This window comes from Mastigoproctus giganteus, chromosome 4 (assembly GCF_048544385.1).
Source record: "Mastigoproctus giganteus isolate SK-2022 chromosome 4, ASM4854438v1, whole genome shotgun sequence".
In the NCBI taxonomy this organism is placed as follows: Eukaryota; Metazoa; Arthropoda; class Arachnida; order Uropygi; family Thelyphonidae; genus Mastigoproctus; species Mastigoproctus giganteus.
This window is the reverse complement of record NC_143578.1, coordinates 242,001,171-242,018,698: the sequence shown is the minus strand read 5'-3', so window position 1 is coordinate 242,018,698 and position 17,528 is coordinate 242,001,171. Positions and strand designations below refer to the sequence as shown.

The window sequence follows — 17,528 nt, the reverse complement described above, 5'->3', positions numbered from 1 at the left end:
GTATTTTGGCTTTCAGTTCTTGCAAGGTGTGGGGGTTATTTTTTACACATTGCCATTCAATAAGCCTCAAAAATAACAATCCAAATAACATTAAATCTGGGTACTTTGGGGACCACAAATTTTTAGAAATAAGACTATCACTGAAAAGTCTCTCAGCACTGCCACTCTTCTGTTGCATGTGTGACAGATCACCCCATCCTGTTGCTACCAACAATGATTGTTATTGTTGAGTAGTGTAAACTGATGTATTAAATATCAGTGTATTTCTGTCAACAGTGTTTTTGAAGAAGAGAGATTCAATCACTTGGCAACATGCCACAGCATACCACAACCCATTTTTTTTTTTTTGTTTTTTGTGGATATAAGAGAAATTTATGAAAAACATGGAAGATTTTCATTACTCCATGTTCATTGCTGTTTTTACTATTCACAAAACCACTCAAGTGGTTTTGTGAATAGTAAATTTCACTGAAGAAAGTAGTCCAGAATTCCAAATATAATGTAATCTTTTTTTCCTTTACCAGATTTACTCAATGCAGGTTCTTTAAGTTCATGAATATAATAGGGATGGAGACCTTTTTAACACCTTAGTGTATTTAAATAAGGCATCCATATTTTGATGAAAGTCTACTCAGCTTTTTTTTTTTTTTGATACAGAATAAATATTGCTCAAAGTTTTTCCTTAGGCAATGAAAGGCATCAGTTTTTTTTTTTTTTTTTTTTTCTCATGAATGCTATAAGTTTTCACAAAAACAATGAAATGAAATGGGCTGCTAATAATGAAATCATTGATTTATTTTAGTGCTGATAAAAATTGGATTATTTTTCTTGAAATTTTACTTTAAAATTCAAATACAGCTACGAACAAAAACATTGTTTGACTATAAACATAAGTTCAGACAGGAAAAATGTCACGATGGTTTTGTTATAAACTGACTAACCTATCTATAATTTTGCAGATGATGGCACATTGCATTCCACCTTCCAATTTGAGAAACCTTGAGCAAACCTTGCTCTGCACAAATAGCTTCATCTTCTCAAATGTCCACCACCAATTCCTTAAATGCTAAATTCCAGATGACTCTCCAGTAGGACAAAGATAACCTATTTAATTTCACTCCTAAAACTCAGTCCTTTCTTATAACTCACAAAAATGGGTTTGTCAAGTGGTGATCTTGCTGACCAGTTTGATTGGGTATTATGGTGCAGTAACACAGTAACTACATGCAGAAAATAATTTTGATATCATATATTTGGATTTCAGGAAGGCTTTTTATACTGTTGCACATAATAGACTGATGTACAAATTGGAGCAATGTAGCAGTAAGGGCAAGTTAATGCTATGGATAAAGGGATGGTTTTGAGCGGGAGAAGACAGAGTTGTTATTAATGGACACTACTCATTCTGGATTAATGTTATCAGGGGAGTCCCCCACAGTTTGGTGCTGGGTGCCCATTGTTTTTTTTTTTATTATTATTTATTAATAATATTGATAAAGGTTTATCAGGCATAATATTTAAATTTAATGACTCAGTTTCCAGGTTATATGAGAAGTGGCAGGGTGTTTAATGACGGTGATAAGAGTATACTACTGCAACAAGATTTTAAAAAATTGGGCATTTGGCTGAAAAATGGCAATTGAGTTTAATATTCACAAATGCAAAGTACTGCATATCCCAGTAGCAGTAATCCCAGATTAACATACCAACTGTGTACTACACTCGGGGTAGTGGAAAATGAAAAAGACCTGGGGGTAATTGTACAGTTGAATGTGAAGTTTTCTGAGTAGTGAAGACAGGCTACCAGGAGAGCTCATGGCATTTTATCAATGATATACAGGAAGTTTTGCTAGTAGGAATAAGGAGGTGATTATCCTATTGTATAAGGCAATGGTCAGGCCACATCTTGAGTATTGCATACAGGTATGGAATCTTCATTTTAGGAAGAATGTAGAGCTGCTAGAATGAGTACAGAGAAGGGCAACTAGATTGGTGAAAGGAACAAGGGGTGCTCTTACCAAGGAAGGCTTTAGTGCTGCAAATTGCAGCACCTTGAGTGAGAATAGGTACCTGAAAGGTGATCTTATTGAGGTGTTTAAGGCTTTGAATGGATTGGGCATGCTCAATGCTGATGGAATTCTTTCTTTTACTCAGATTACACACATGAGAGGACTCAAATTCAAGTTGAGAAAGGACAGTCACAGAATGGACGTGTAGAAGTTTGTCTTTAGTCAGCAGGTGGTTGATTGCTGGAACAAACTTTTCTGTTTTTGTGAAAGTTTATAGGTTGAATGAATTCAAGGAAGAACTATATGAACTGTTGGAGGAATGAATATGTGAAATGGTATGGTTTTTTTTTTTTTTTTTTTTTGGTTAATGCTGTATTAGGTTGCTTTCTTGCATCATTTGCCGCTGCTAATACTAAAAGAGGATTCTTCTACCTCTGTGCTTATCTTCGATGACCATCAGATTTCTGGACAAAATTACATATCTCTATTAGGGATTGCCCTGACTTCTAATCTCACTTAGCATAAGCACACCTTGAATATTGCTTCCTCTGAATCTAAAAAACTGGGTTTTCTCTTTTGCTCTCAGTATTTACTCTTTTCTAAACAGCTACTTACTCTGTACAAATCTCAAATCTGCCCTCCCATAGAATATTATTCCCACATCTGGAGTGGTGCACTCAACCCCCCCCCCCTCTCTCTCTCTCTCTCTCTCTCTCTCTCTCTCTCTCTCTCTCTCTCTCTCTCTCTCTCTCTCTCTCTCTCTCTCTCTTTCTTTCTCTCGCCCTGATAGACTTCATTCAGAAGAGTACAGTAGATTAATTAATGATTCATCTCATACAAAATCTCTCCACTCTGTCTCATTGACAGAGTTTCTGATATATGCCTTTTCTCTAGATACTTCCATGGTAACTGTTCTTCTGAATTGACATCTATAATCCCCTCCTCCTCTTTGTTTCAAATTACTCTGATCATGTGCAGAAACCAGTTAACATCCATTTGCTGTCCAACTTAAAACTTAGAACCAAGTTTTCTTCTTCTTAATTTATCCTTGAATGTCTGTTTTCTGGAACAACCTCCCTTCATACTATTTCCTAGAAATTACAATCTACAAAAATTCAAGTCTAGTGTTGACAAGTATCATCTTCTCAACCTTCAGCTCACACATGTTACTAATACTATAGGTTCTAATACCTTTCACGTGTGGGGTTTATATATATAAAAAAATAAAAACTAGTATTGATGAGTTTAAGTGCAATCTTATGGCCACTGTTCTACCTGTAGAGATATACAGTGTTATCACCAATGTTGTTTTGCAATACATTTTTTTTTCTTTATGAAACTACAAACATGAGAAGTATTAGAACCTATAGAGGTATTTGACTGCTTTGGAAAAGAGAGCAGGAATTATAGAAGCCAATTCAGAACAATGCCCATGGAATTATCTATAGAAAAGGCACACAGCAATAATGAATACCTATGAGACAGACAGTGGGGAAGACTCTTTAGAGATGAGTCTTAATTAACCTAACTGCACTCTTTTGAATATCATCTAGAAGCCTGAGAGGTTTTAGGGGCACTGCCACAGATGTGGGAACAATATTCCATGGTAGGGTAGTTTTGCAATTTGTAGAGTGAACAGCTGTTTGGAAGAAAAGTAACACTGAAAGTGAAAGAGAACCTAGATTTCAGAAGAAGCAATATTTGTAATGTGCTTGTGCCAAGAGAGATTAGAAGTCAAGGTAACCCCCAATATGGATACATGATCTTGTCTAGAAATAAGAGTGTCATTAAAGATAAGCAGAAGAATTGTTTTTGCGAGATATAAGACAGGTCTGAGTTTTAGAAGGATTGCAATCAACTTAAGTTATCTTTGGCTAATTGGAGAATTACTCCTGGTGATCAGCATTTAAGGAATTGGTAGTGGATATTTGAGAAGTTGAAACTGTTTGTGAATTTCAAATAGTTATCAGAATAAGAGAAATTAGCTTTCATTTTGGGTTGTGTGACTTTTTGAATTGCCGTCTTGTAAATGTAACTGAATGGTCAGCAGAGGAGTGCACACATTTGAAGTGACGTAAATACAGTTAATGATAATTTTCTGGTCAAAATGGTTAGTTGCAAAATCCTCTGACCTATGCATTAACCAAAGTACAAACTGAACTTTTATTTAATTGCAAAGTCCTGCATCTGGTTCACAGCAAATAATATCATCATTTGCTGTGAACAGTCCCAAGCTAAATGATGATGAATTTTTGGGTTTGAATACAGTTCAACATAACTTTCTCTTGAGAGTGTAATTTGGTTGCTAGGACAGCACTCATGCTATCCTAGCAATCGTTGGGTGCTGTCATTGATATACAGAAAATTTGCCAATAGATATATATAAAGGTACCGTATTTCCCCATGTATAAGACGCACCTTAATTTTGGGGCCCAAAATTTGAAAAAAAAAATGTATTACATAAAGTTACTGAACTCAAGTTTTATTCATCATAAAATTCATACAACTGCTCATCACTGTCAAAACTCCCATCCATTAACTTGTCCTCATCTGTGTCTGATGACGAATCACTGTCTTCATATATTGTCTCTTCCTCAGTTCCATCTATGGCATTTGAAATGCCACACTTTTTAAATGACTTGACAACGATCTCAATCTTGATATTATCCCAGGATCTTTTCACCCAGGTACAAACTTCTCCTATAGTTGGTTTCTTCACTCTTCCTGCTGGTGTCAAATTGTACCCAGAAGACTTCATCCATTGGTTCCATTTGTCTCTCATGGCAGCTTTGAAGGGTTTGTTAATGCTGACATCAAGTGGTTGGAGCTGGGATGTCAAGCCTCCAGGTATGATGGCAAGTTTTGTTTTTTGCTCTGCAGCAATCTTTGTGTTTTTTGTTATGTGTGCCCTGAACTGATCAAGCACCAATAGGGCAGGTTTGCATAAGAGCCCACCTGGTCTCCTGCTCCAAACTTTCTCAAACCAGATCTTCATCCCATCCTGATCCATCCAACCCTTGTCATGAACGTGGACAATCACTCCTCGAGGAATGTCTTCTTTTGGCATTGTTTTGCGTTTGAAAATCAGCATAGGAGGCAGCTTGATTCCGTCGGCACAACAAGCTAGAACAACTGTATAATGGCTCTTTTCATGTCCACTTATGGAAACACCTGATATTTTGTAATGCTGTATGACATATTTATGAACATGCAGTGATGATATCTTTGTGCTTTGCAGGTAGTGCTGTGAAGAAAAGATGATAAAAGATTGTTTATTTAGAGGAGGTAATATAAAAAGGTACATGAAGAAAATGACCGACTCCAAAGAGGTCAAATTGTTGGTGCATGTTTAGCAGAGACACTGATGACTAAAACTGCTAATTTGTTTAATGTGTCCAGAGCAACAGTATCAAAAGTTAATGCCTGCATTCACCAAATATGGAAAACCAAAATCTGATAACACAAATAGTGGCAAAAAATCAAAGCTAACTGAAAGAAACCACCAGACACTGAAAAGGATTGTAGCTTGAAAGCATAAACTATTGTTTCAAAAATAGCTGCAGTACTTAATGTGAGTCTCAGCAATCTAGTTTCTAGAAAGATTCAGCAAGAGCTTCATTTATGGCAGAACTACTATTGCTGAGCCACTAATTACTGATGGTAATGCTAGAAAGAGGATGCGTGGAGTAAGGAGCACTAAAACTGGACATGATCATTCTCACTTTTTCCATTATCGGGGAGAGTTTACATCTGTCAAATGCCAAAGGAAGTCCTGTCATCGTTATCCTGAATGGGCAAATAATTTGCCCATTCAGGATAAATTATATGCCACTGATTACCTTGATATTTATTTATTTTTTTTAATAAATTGTGTATTTTAATAAACATTATTTCGCACAAATGATGCCATGCTTCAAGATGATAATGCTCCAATACACGCAGCCAGATGTGTCAAGTCTTTGTTTGAGCAGCATGAAACAAAGGCTACTTACCTGAGGCAGGTAGCTTCATGTTAGTGTCCCGTGGCCTGCACAGTTGTCAGACTTAAACATTATCGAGCTACTGTGGACATGTTTGGAGAGTTAGAAGCAGAAGAGAATACCAAGAAGAATGTTTGAGATGAAAATGGACAAGAAGAGGCCAAGAGGAAGAGATGGAGAGACCCCAAAAAAGATGGAGAGATCAGATTAGGTAAAGATGTAGAAACAAAGGGACTTGATTGGGAAAGAATGACAGAAGATGAGATCTGGGAAGGTAGAAAAAGATGGAAGGATGGAAAAAGATGATCCACCTGACCCAACCCTAGGTTGGAACAGCAAGGAAGATATAGTGTGAGAAGCAGATTTCCTCCACCTTTGTCATTCATGGAGGTTGAAGCATTCCTCCATAAAGAATGGTCCATTATTTCTCTTAGGACAGACAAGATTTATTTGAATTTATCCCATACAAGCTGTTTTAAAAGCAAAGGGTGGTCCAATGTCATATTAATGCATATTGTAACTCACTGTTATCATGGGCGTTTCCATTATTTTGTCCATTATAATTTCACATGACATCACAGTTATTAAATATAGAGCGGTTACGTTTTACCAAAATATGCCAATTTCACAGAATCTAGCCAGTAATGTATGACATACTGATTTATTTTAACAGATATAAGCTAATCTCTTAATTTTAGCAATCGATTCTGGCCTCAGTTTTCTTGTGATTAAACATAATCAGACTTCTACCTATGGTTCTTAGGTTCAAATTCTGATGCAATGATTTACAATTTGAAGAGAGCACACTTAGCATTTTTGGTGAGGATTTTTGTAGGCTGTGCCAGGGTTTTCCAAGTATTAACTGATAGTGACATGTTCTCAGGGTTGTAAATCTATCCTCCAAACATATAATAGAATTATAATATTTTTTTACACTTGTATTACTGTTCCTACCTTCTGCTTTGGCTGTTCAGTTGGTTAGGACAAAAATCCGAGCCCTTGGAAATCAAAGGTTTTAATGACCCCTGATCTCTGCGGCTTCAGATCGCGCTGTGTTTTTTAATGGAAAGATCACTTAGTGTCTCTCCACCTGCAAAAATCCATTTTTTTATTTATTTACTTGGCGTGTTTTAAGGTGCTGACAGAGAGAATGTGACATACAAATAACACCTAACAACATTTATTATAAACAAAAAAGGTTATGTATACAATATACTTTCACACAATAATAATACAATGAGTAAAGTATGCATTGCTTCCAAATACAACCATATACTAACAACAGGACATAGAGTTTTAATACTAACTACTACATATAAAAGAGAATAAGAAAGGAAGCATTGAGTTTAAAGTAAATTTGGCTGTATCGCACATGTTCATTCACACATAAGAATGGTCTGCTTACCAGGTTAGGTTGGTTTGTCCTGGAGCTTGTCACAAGGCTTCCTTTTATAGTGGAGTAGACTGGAGTCTTCTTTGGCCATCACAATTCTATCTCTTCAGCCAGAATGGATGGTGTGGACAGCTATTGAATAGTCTTGGTCGAGACGCTGATGGTGACAGGCAGTGACGGCGACCAGCATCGATGACTGCAGGGATCCACTATACAACAGCGAACGTACAGCAACTAAGGCAATGATCTTTCAGCATTCATAGGAACGATAGCGACCAAAACTAGCGGAGCCTCCAGCGGTGACAACCTTTTGGTCTCATTTTGGGCATTTTTTATATTCTGTGCTTTCCTTTGTCTTCTAGAGCAAAACTCTCTCATTGGCCACTGGAAGTCACGAGTTTCCTGTCCAAGATGGTCCAGGGATGACTCATGCCCCCAAATGGGTCCCCTTGTCTCTGGGTGTTTTATTTGGCATCCTAGTGTCGGAGACATTAATAAAAATGCCCACCGACTCTCCCATGACTGCCTTCCCTTCCAGCCAACCTCCCATGCCTTCCATTCTGTTACCCGGCCAAAAAATCCCTTATGTATTGTGAGAAGCCAGGATCCTGCATTCCTTTCCCTTTACACATTAATTAATTCAATTCTAGATCTGGTAGGGACTAGGGAGACTTTGCCTTACTCCTTATTAGATATGGAGAGAGATTCATCTAACTATTCCTAGTTAAGAGTGAGAGGTTTTCACGTTCCCTGGGATCCGAACTTTGCCTAGTTACAAGGGGAATAATTTTCTGTATTCTTTCAACTGGCAATAGATACCCAATAGTTATACGACTCAGGCTTGATGTTGTTCTGTTACAGTATTGATAACTAATAGTTTGGATTTGTTGGAATTACAGGGAAAGTTAAAAACTCTCAGGCTAACATTACGAACTTGAATTATATGTATATATTCCTTTATTTTGATATTAAATGTTGGTACATCTTTTGATGTACACGTGATAGAGACTTTATGGTGATTTTTGAAATCAGCACGTTTGTTTCCTCCAGAATCACATTCGTACAATTACACTAGCCAACAAAAAATATTTTTGTTGGCTAGTGTAATTGTATGAAATAACTTATCTCATAGCCATTATAGATTCAGAGTTTGATAATTTAAAGAAGGATTAGATAAATATTTGGTAGAAGTAGCTAGATATAAAACTAGGGGAGACATTTAATTTAAATTATTTATTTTCAATAGCAGATGCTACATAAGTTTTGCTTCTTTACATTGTTCTGTAATTTTATTACTAAAATGTTATATAACTTGGATAATTTACTAAACTGTTGATGTAGTAAAAGTTTACTAAAATGATATATGTGACATCACCACATACATCATTTTAGAAAAGCATTTTTTTACATCCATGATTTAATAAAATGAAAATTTTAGCCTTTTTTGTGATTAAATTTATACAAAATTCCTTTATTCCCTTGCTTTTAATATTGTTAATTTTTATTTTTACAGATGATTTTCCTGTTTAACAGGGAGCAGATCTTGTTTAATATGACCAGATGAAAGTTTTCTGTAGCTTGATGAAAAGGAAGCAATGTTTCTGTATAGATAATAGGTAAGGTCTTGGATGTTTTCGATATTGTAATAAAAGCCAACTGAAACCTGTAAAACCCTTATAAAAAAATAATTACATCCGATTACAAAGCTCAAAACTGAAATTGTTTTTCTAAAGATAGAAGTCATTAGAACAAAGGAGGAAGTACTGTGGTTTTCACTGATATCATAGAAGAGGGTTTGGGGGAAATTCCTAATTTTTATGGTCAAGGCAGCCATATAAATGATACAGGTTAGTGGCACTGGTCAAAATTTATTGGCACACTCAAATTGCAGGAGTATATTTTGACAAAGTAGTTGAGATCAAATTAAAAGGGCTGTTTCAAAGCTTAGTGGTTTAGAAAAAGTTGATTTGCTTGTTTTTTTCATCTCACATTTTAAATTCAAATTTGCCTTTTCTGTTTATTCTAGATGAGAAGATATCAGAAACATAGAATTGTGAGTGATGGTATTTGTCTCTAAGTAGAACGTAAGCCCGAGCCTTAAGGTCACTTGGCCCTCAGTCTTCAGTGGGATCAAAAGTTTCCCATGATTGAAATAAATTGAATGCAGAAAACTAAGAATTTTATTATTAGTAATGGGCATATGGTGCAAGGAAGCCTAAGGCTTATGCTGTACTAGCCAAAAAAGAAAAAAGTAAAATAATAAAATAAATAAATTAATAAAAGAAAAAGAAATATATAACCTATGCGACTTTGTTTCCCTCCTCCCATAGGTAACTATCCATCTGATCTTTGAATTTCCCCAAACTCTCAGCCTCTACCACCCATGTAAGTAACTTATTCCAGTAATTTATAACTCGCTGACTAAAATAAAACTTCCTGCAATCCAGTCTAAGCATCTCTCCCCCCATAACTTGAATTTATGGCCTCTAGTTCTAGAATCATTTATAACCTTGAAAATTTCATACTCATTCATTTTACTTTTGCCTCTCAGAGCCTTACACACCACGATCAAGTCTCCTCAAAGGTGCCTAGTTTAACCTATACAACCCACATATTTGAAGTCTCCTCATATGATCACCCTTTTGCTGATCTCACCAGGTGAGTTACCCATCTTTGGACCCTTTCAAGAAGCTCAATGTCTCTTTTTAGGTGCTGTCTCCATACTTGAACACAATATTCCAAGTGCAGTCTAATAATAGCCTTATGTAATGGAATTATGATGTCCTTATCTCTACAAGCAAAGTTTGATTAATCATCAATAGGACGCCATGGGCCTTCCTTGCAACCTGTCTACAGTGCTCGGAGAACATGTCTGACCATATCGTAACTCCCAAGTCCCGTTCTTCCACTACTGACCTTAGTTCAACTCCGCCAAGTGTATAAGTTATTTTGGGGTTACTGTTCCCTGGGTGTTAAGACCTTGCATTTTGCTGGATTAAAGCAAAGGTGCCACTATTCTGGCCATCCCTGAAGTCTGTCTAGGTCACTCTGAAGAAACTCTGTTTGGTGGTGAACATTAACTATTCTACTAATCTTTACATCATCTGCAGATTTAGACATCATGCCCTCTATCCCTTCATCGATGTCATTTAAGAAAATCAAAAACAGTGGTCCCAATACTGATCTCTGGGGAATCCCACTTCTTACATTAACCCAATCTAAGGAATAACCATTTATCACAACCCTCTGCCTCCTGCCCTGAAGCCATCCTGCTATCCATCAGGATTTTCCCTGTGATTCCAACCTGTTTCAGCTTATGAATTAACTGCTCATGTGGGACTGAGTCAAATGCTTTGTTACAGGCCAGATGAGCTGAGGAGTATAACAAAATCCTTTTAGTATGGTCAAACAAGCGTGAGAACCTCATTGTGGGAAATCGACCAGCAGTATGCGTAACTGCTAACTCTTCCAATTGATGAACTTGTCCAACAATCGGATATGCTTTCCAGTTTTCTGAAAAGTTTAGCTTTCTTCTGGTTTTTAGTCACCTGTTACTTTTCGAATGTGCAGGTATGTGTGTTTTATATTAGCATTAGTAGGGGCATATGATGCAAGAAAGCAAGCTTACATTTTTGGCTTATATCAGCCAAAAAAAACTTCCCATTTCACCCACCAATTCGCTCTAAAGGTTTGTCCTCGTCTTCCTTGACTTTATTTAAGCTATCAACTACCCACTGGCTAAAGGCAAATTTCTGTACAACTGTCTTTCTTCAATTTCAGTCTATGCCCCTTCAGGTTTGTAATTGAAGCAAGAGGAAGAATCCTATCAGCATTGAGCCTGCTCAATCCATTCAGCGCCTTATATGCCTCAATCAGATCACCTTGCAGGTGCCTAGTGTGGAGACACTGCAATTTGCAGAACTTAAGCCTTTCTTCATAAGAGCACCCCTTTGTTCCCCCTCACCAGTCTCGTTGTAGCTACTCTACATCCTTTCTAAAATGAGGCTTCTAGACCTGCATGCAGTATTCAAGGTGTGGCCTGACCATTGCCTTATACAAGGGGATAATCACCTCCTTATCCCTGCTCTAATGGGCTCTTGTCAATGATGACAAGACCCCATGACCTACTCTGACAGCCTATCTGCACTGCTCAGAAAACTTCATGTCTGACTGCACTATTATACCCAGGTCTCTTTCATTTTCCACTACCCTGAGTGTAACTCCACCCAGTTGGTACATTTCTCTCTGGGGTGCTGCTACCCATGCAGTACCTTACATTTGTCAAGGTTAAACCTCAATTGCCACTTCTCAGTCCATCTGCCCAACTTTTTGAGATCCTGTTGCAGCAGCATACTGTCATTACTGTTATTAACAACCATGCCAACCTTTATATCATCTACAAACTTTGACATCAAGCTTGATATAACTTAATCAATATCATTGATAATTATACAAAACAACAATGGACCCAACACCGAACCCTGTGGCACTCTATTAATAACATTAGTCCACGAAGAGCAGCATCCATTGATTACCATTCTCAGTCTTCTCCCACTCAACCATCCCTTCATCCATAGCAGCAACTTGCCCTTAATGCCACACTGCTCCAATTTGTATAGCAGTCTTCTATGTGCAACAGTATCAAAAGCTTTCCTGAAATCCAAGTATATATATCAAAATTATTTTTTTGCATCCAGTTCCTTTGTGACCATGTCATAGACCATATGACCTTCAATCAAATTGGTCAGACAAGACTTCCCCTTAACAAACCCATGCTGTGTCTGAATTATTGCTACAGTCTTGTCTAGATGATCCTGCAATGCTTCTTTAACCAGCGACTCCATTATTTTCCCTGGAACAGAAGTCAAACTAATAGTTCTGTAATTACTCCTGTCACTCTTTGATCCCAATTTGTGAATTGGAGATAGATTTGCACATCTCCAGCCAATGGGGCCTTTCCAAGTCCAAGGATGCTCTCATAATTATGGCTAAGAGTTTGCTTACTTCCTTTGCCACCTCCTGTAATATAACTGGATAGATCCCATCTGTCCCAGGTGCCTTTCTTATGTTTAACTCAACAATTTCTCCACTTTGCTCTCAGTTATTACAAAATCATTTAACTCCCTGTTAGTTTGATAAACATCTGACCTTCTCCTTCTTGAATAACTCCATGTGTGAATGCAGATATGTGAATATATATAAATTTATGAAATTTAACAGTATACACTTAAAATCTGACATTAGGGTACTCTGCTTATGTTTAGCCTAAATATAGCAACCACACAGTGGTACATACTTATAACATTAGATAAAAAAAAATATGCTCGACCTTATGTATCATGTTTTTTGAGTAGTATGTTTACATATTTCATCTTTGAAAAAAAGATTTAACTTATGTTAATTTGTGCACTGTTATCATTATTAGTTATTGGGTAGTTTTTTGTGCGATAGGTATTGAATTGTGTTTTGCGAAAAGGTTATGTTAGTTTAAATATGTTTAGATTTTTAAGAGAACCAGTTTGTGAAAGAAGATTGGATTATTTTGAATTTGTTCAGTGATATGAATGTGCTATTGTAGTTGATTTGTGTTAAGTTGAATGGTGCAAAATAGTCAGCTTCAACCAGTTCATGAAATGTAAAGGTTTTTATTTAATTAATTTAATTTAATTTTCTTTAAGTTTTTCTTTTCTGTTCAATTACTTTATAATTGAACAGAATGATATAAATAAAAGAAGAAAAGACCATTAAATTACAATTTATTATATTTCTTAACAACATACAAAGCCTTCTGTTTTTCAGTTTCTAAAAGTAGTTGCTATAATGTACAAAGTGTTCCCCCCCCCCACCCTAAGCCATCTGCATCTGCTTCTCACCAAGAACCCAAATTGCATCAAAAACTTTACAGTACTGGAACCAATTACAAGTAATGACCACAGTGTCATAAAATAGGTAGTCTATGCAGAAATTGCTGTGGCCAAAGGGAAAGGTGAGAGTCTGCAGTTTCAAGAGAGGGGACTATAGTGTGGATTGAGGTAGATTAACTGGAGAGAAGACTGCAGTGGTGAAGCTACCATACTGATAGATTTTCTCCTATGGGATAGGGGTAAAGGAGAAACAATTTGTAGTTTATCTTCTAGCGTTTCCCAACCTTTCTTGGGTTTGCACCACTTTATATTTGAGGCAGAAGTCATGGACCACAAAAACCATTCAACTGTACATGAAAATATATTATTAACTGTTTTTTTTTTTAAGTACAGTGATATACACTTGTACTTTTTTTTTTTTTGATTTGGTAGTTGTTGGCGCATCGGCTTCTGTGGCCATATTGCACCTCCCAAGGTTTTTGCAGTACTTTGATCCAAGCCCGAGGCGGGAATCGAACCCGCGACCTTTGGGACACTTGTACTTAACATGTTTAACATGTTTAATATACATTAGGTGGTTATAGATATGCCTGTATTTCCCATCACTGTTAATGAAATTGTTGCCTACTGTAATGAAAACTCTGTTTTATCATCAAGTTCTGCAGACCATTTTCCTAAGTTATAAAAACTACAAGTTGAGAAATACTTCTCTGGAATGATTATACGCTATCAGATACAAATTCGTTACAAGAAGTGTTTGATCAATTTATCCTGAAGCCAAAATGGGAAGTGTTCAGAGAGGTAATAATTAAGGCTACTAAGTGTCTTATACCACCAAGAGGTATTGTTTAAGGTTCGTCTGACATCCATGTGTCCATATGGATATCAAATGAGATTAGTGGCAAAGAAAAAAATGCATTGGATGATTACAAATATACGAAGTATAGACTAGTCTATAATCAAATTACTCAATTAATTACCTAAACATTCAGTGTTTTTTGTATTATTTTAAACCAAATAAAAAAAAAAGTGTGAACCAAATAGTCCTCCATTGCAAGTGATGACTGTTGTGGGGGAGCACATTCAGCTGGGGCTGACATAAACATAGTATCCAACAGAGCAGCCCTGCATTAGCATTAGTAGAGGCATATGATGCAAGAAAGCAAGCTTATGCAGCATCAGCCAAAAAAAAAAAAAAAAAAACTTCCGCTTCACCCCTCCGTTCGTTTGAAATAGCTGTCCAGCTGAGCCTTAAATTTATTTAGGCTATGAACTTCCACAACAAGGGATGGAAGTCAACTACCCGCTGGCTAAAGACAAATTTTTGCACATCTATCCTACAACTGTCTTTCCTCAATTTGAATTTATGCCCTCTCAGGCGATTATACTGAGCAAGAGGAAGAATTCCATCCACACTGAATATGCTTAAACAATTCAAGACTTTATACACCTCAGTTAGATCACCTCGCAGGTGCTTAGTCTACAGACACTGTAATTTACAAAAGTTTAGCCTTTCTTCGTAAGAGCAACCTTTTATTCCATTCACTAATCTTGTTGCACTTCTCTGTACTCATTCCAACAGCTCTACATCCTTCTTAAAATGAGGCCTCCAGACCTGTATACAGTACTCAAGGTGTGGCCTGACCATTGCCTTATACAAGGGAATAATCACCTCCTTATCCCTGCTAGAAAAATTCCTGTATATCATTGACAAGACACTATGAGGTACTCTTGCAGATCTTCTGCACTGCTCAGAAAACTTCCTATCTGCCTGCACAATTACCCACAGATCCTTTTCATTCTCTACCACTGTCAGTGTAGTACCACAGAGTTGATATGTTACTCTGGGGTTACTGTTTCCCATATGTAGTACTTGACATTTGTCCATGTTAAACTTCATTTGCCACCTCTCAGCCCATCTGCTCAACCTTCCCAGATCCTGTTGCAGCAGCATAGCACCAGTAGTGTCCTTAATATCCCTCCCAACCTTTGTATTGTCTGCAAACTTGGACATTAAGTTGTATATACCATCATCAATATCATTTATAAATACAGAAAACAACAATGGACCCAACACTGAACCTGAAGGACTCCACTAATAACATTAGTCCACGATGAGCAGTGTCCATTGATTACCACTCTGTCTTCTCCCCATCAACCATCCCTTTATCCATAGCAGCAATTTGCCTCCAATGCCACACTGCTCCAATTTGTGCAGCAGTCGTCCATGTGCAACAGTATCAAAAACCTCTCTGAGATCCAAATATATAATATCAGAGTTATTCCTTGCATCCAGTTCTTTTGTGACTGCATCATATTATCCAATCAAATTGGTCAGGCAAGACTTTCCCTTAACAAAACCATGCTGTGTCCGAGCTATAACTAAAGTCTTGTCTAGATGATCCTGCAGTGCTTCTTTAACCAGTGCCTCCATTAATTTTCCTGGAACAGAAGTTAAACTCACATATATTTGTGAGTTTAACTTCTTGTCTATAATTACTTGTCAGCCTTTGATCCTTCTTTATGAATTGGGGTCACATTTGCACATCTCCAGTCTATGCGTACCTCTCTGAATCCAAAGAAGCTCTCATAATTATGGCTAAGGGTTTGCTTACTTCCTTTGCTCCCTCCTTTAATATAACTGGATAGATCCCAAACACCCCCAGGTGCCTTTCTTGTGTTTACCCTCAACAATTTCTCCTCCACTTTACTCTCAGTTATTACAAGATTATCTATTTTACTGCCAGAGTTGAATACACCTCTGGCATTCCCCTCGCTGAATAACTCCTCATGTGTGAATGTCGATGAAAAATATTCATTTAGTTTGTTAGCTACCTGAGCAGGATCATCAACAGTTGACCCATCGGTATCAAGTGGACCAGTCTGATTCATCCCCTTTCTTCTAGAGTTTACATAAGTAAAGAACTCTTTGCTGTTTTTCTTTGCATCCCTTGCCAAAGATTTCTCGTAATCTGCCTTCGCATGCCTAACCTCCTTTGTAACTTGGTTACAGATCAACTTATATCTATCATTGGCTTCTGTGTCACATGTTAATTTATATGTATGCCATGCATTTTTCTTCTCTGCTCTATGTCTCATTACATCATCTGACATCCATTTAGGCCTAAACCTTGAACAATATTTCTTAGTTGGTATGTAAAGCCTAGTAACTTCCAAGATAAGTTCTTTCAATGCTTCCCATTTTGAATTTGCCGTTGGTAACATCATCAGTTGGTCCCACTGTATAGAATTTAAATACTGTCTCAGACTATCGTAGTTGCCTTTACGAAAGCAATAACTCTTCCCTTTACCCCTGATGGTAGTTACCTCTTTGAGTAAATCCCACTTCAGCACACTGTGATCACTGCCACCTAGTGGTTTCTTTATCTGCAGATTCTTAATGCATGAAGAATCACTACTGATAATCATATCAAGAGTATTACTCCCTCTAGTTGCCTCCCGAACATGCTGATGTAGAAAACAATCATCCAATAAATCCACAAAAGCCTTGCTAGTGTGTGAGTGACCAACCCACAAATTCCAGTCAATATCTAGGAGATTAAAATCCCCCATTATAAGACTCTCTGATTTACTGGCCCACTCTGTTTCTTTGTACAGTTTCTTATTATACTCATCAGAGTCATTATGCCTATAGCACACTCCTACTCAATTTTGATCTCCCAATGCTTATGTCACGCCAAACTGACTCGACACTGCACTGTCCAGTGATGTCGACTGGCTTCACTTCCTTGGATTTTGTGTTTCTTAACTAATAATATAACCCCTCCTCCCTTCCTATCCTGTCTATCCTTTCTGTAGACGTTGTACTCCCCAAATTCCAGTTCTGCATTCTTTATATCCGTGTGACACCAAGTCTCTGATATCCCAACAATATCTGCCTTTGATGCTTTGAGCAATACCTCAAATTCATCAAATTTATTTACCAAACTCCTAGCGTACACGCAAGTATAAATGCAACTGTTCCTATTCTTAGCTACCCTAACACAACCCATGTGTTTACTTGTACCGCAATGACTTCCAGCAGTCTCTGTAATATCCTGCATCTTGTTTTCCAGGCTTCTGCTCATTCCAATAGAAGCAGTGCAAGAATCACTTTCACCTCTGCCAGTGCCTACTGTTAATCTATTTGTCCTTGTTTTCCGTCCCATCTAACACTGCCTCGATAGCATCAGCAAATATTCTTGCACACTTTCTATTTAAGTGTATCCCATCTCTGTAGAAGCAGTGTCTCCTGTTAACAAGTACAGACCAGGCTGAAAAA

General features: G+C 37.2%; 1 protein-coding gene across 4 annotated transcripts in view; it reads left to right on the top strand.

The window, feature by feature from the left end:
* LOC150087569 (ras-related protein Rab-23-like) overlaps positions 1-17,528 on the top strand; it is a 115,239-nt gene that overhangs the window by 34,434 nt on the left and 63,277 nt on the right. For 3 of the 4 annotated variants that reach the window (XM_090372135.1, XM_090372133.1, XM_090372134.1), the window contains exon 2: positions 8,896-8,998. The gene's annotated coding sequence lies outside the window, so the exon portion shown is untranslated. Of the gene's footprint in view, positions 1-8,895; positions 8,999-9,712; positions 9,768-17,528 lie in introns of all 4 variants that reach the window. The other variant, XM_090372136.1, reaches the window with a different exon arrangement.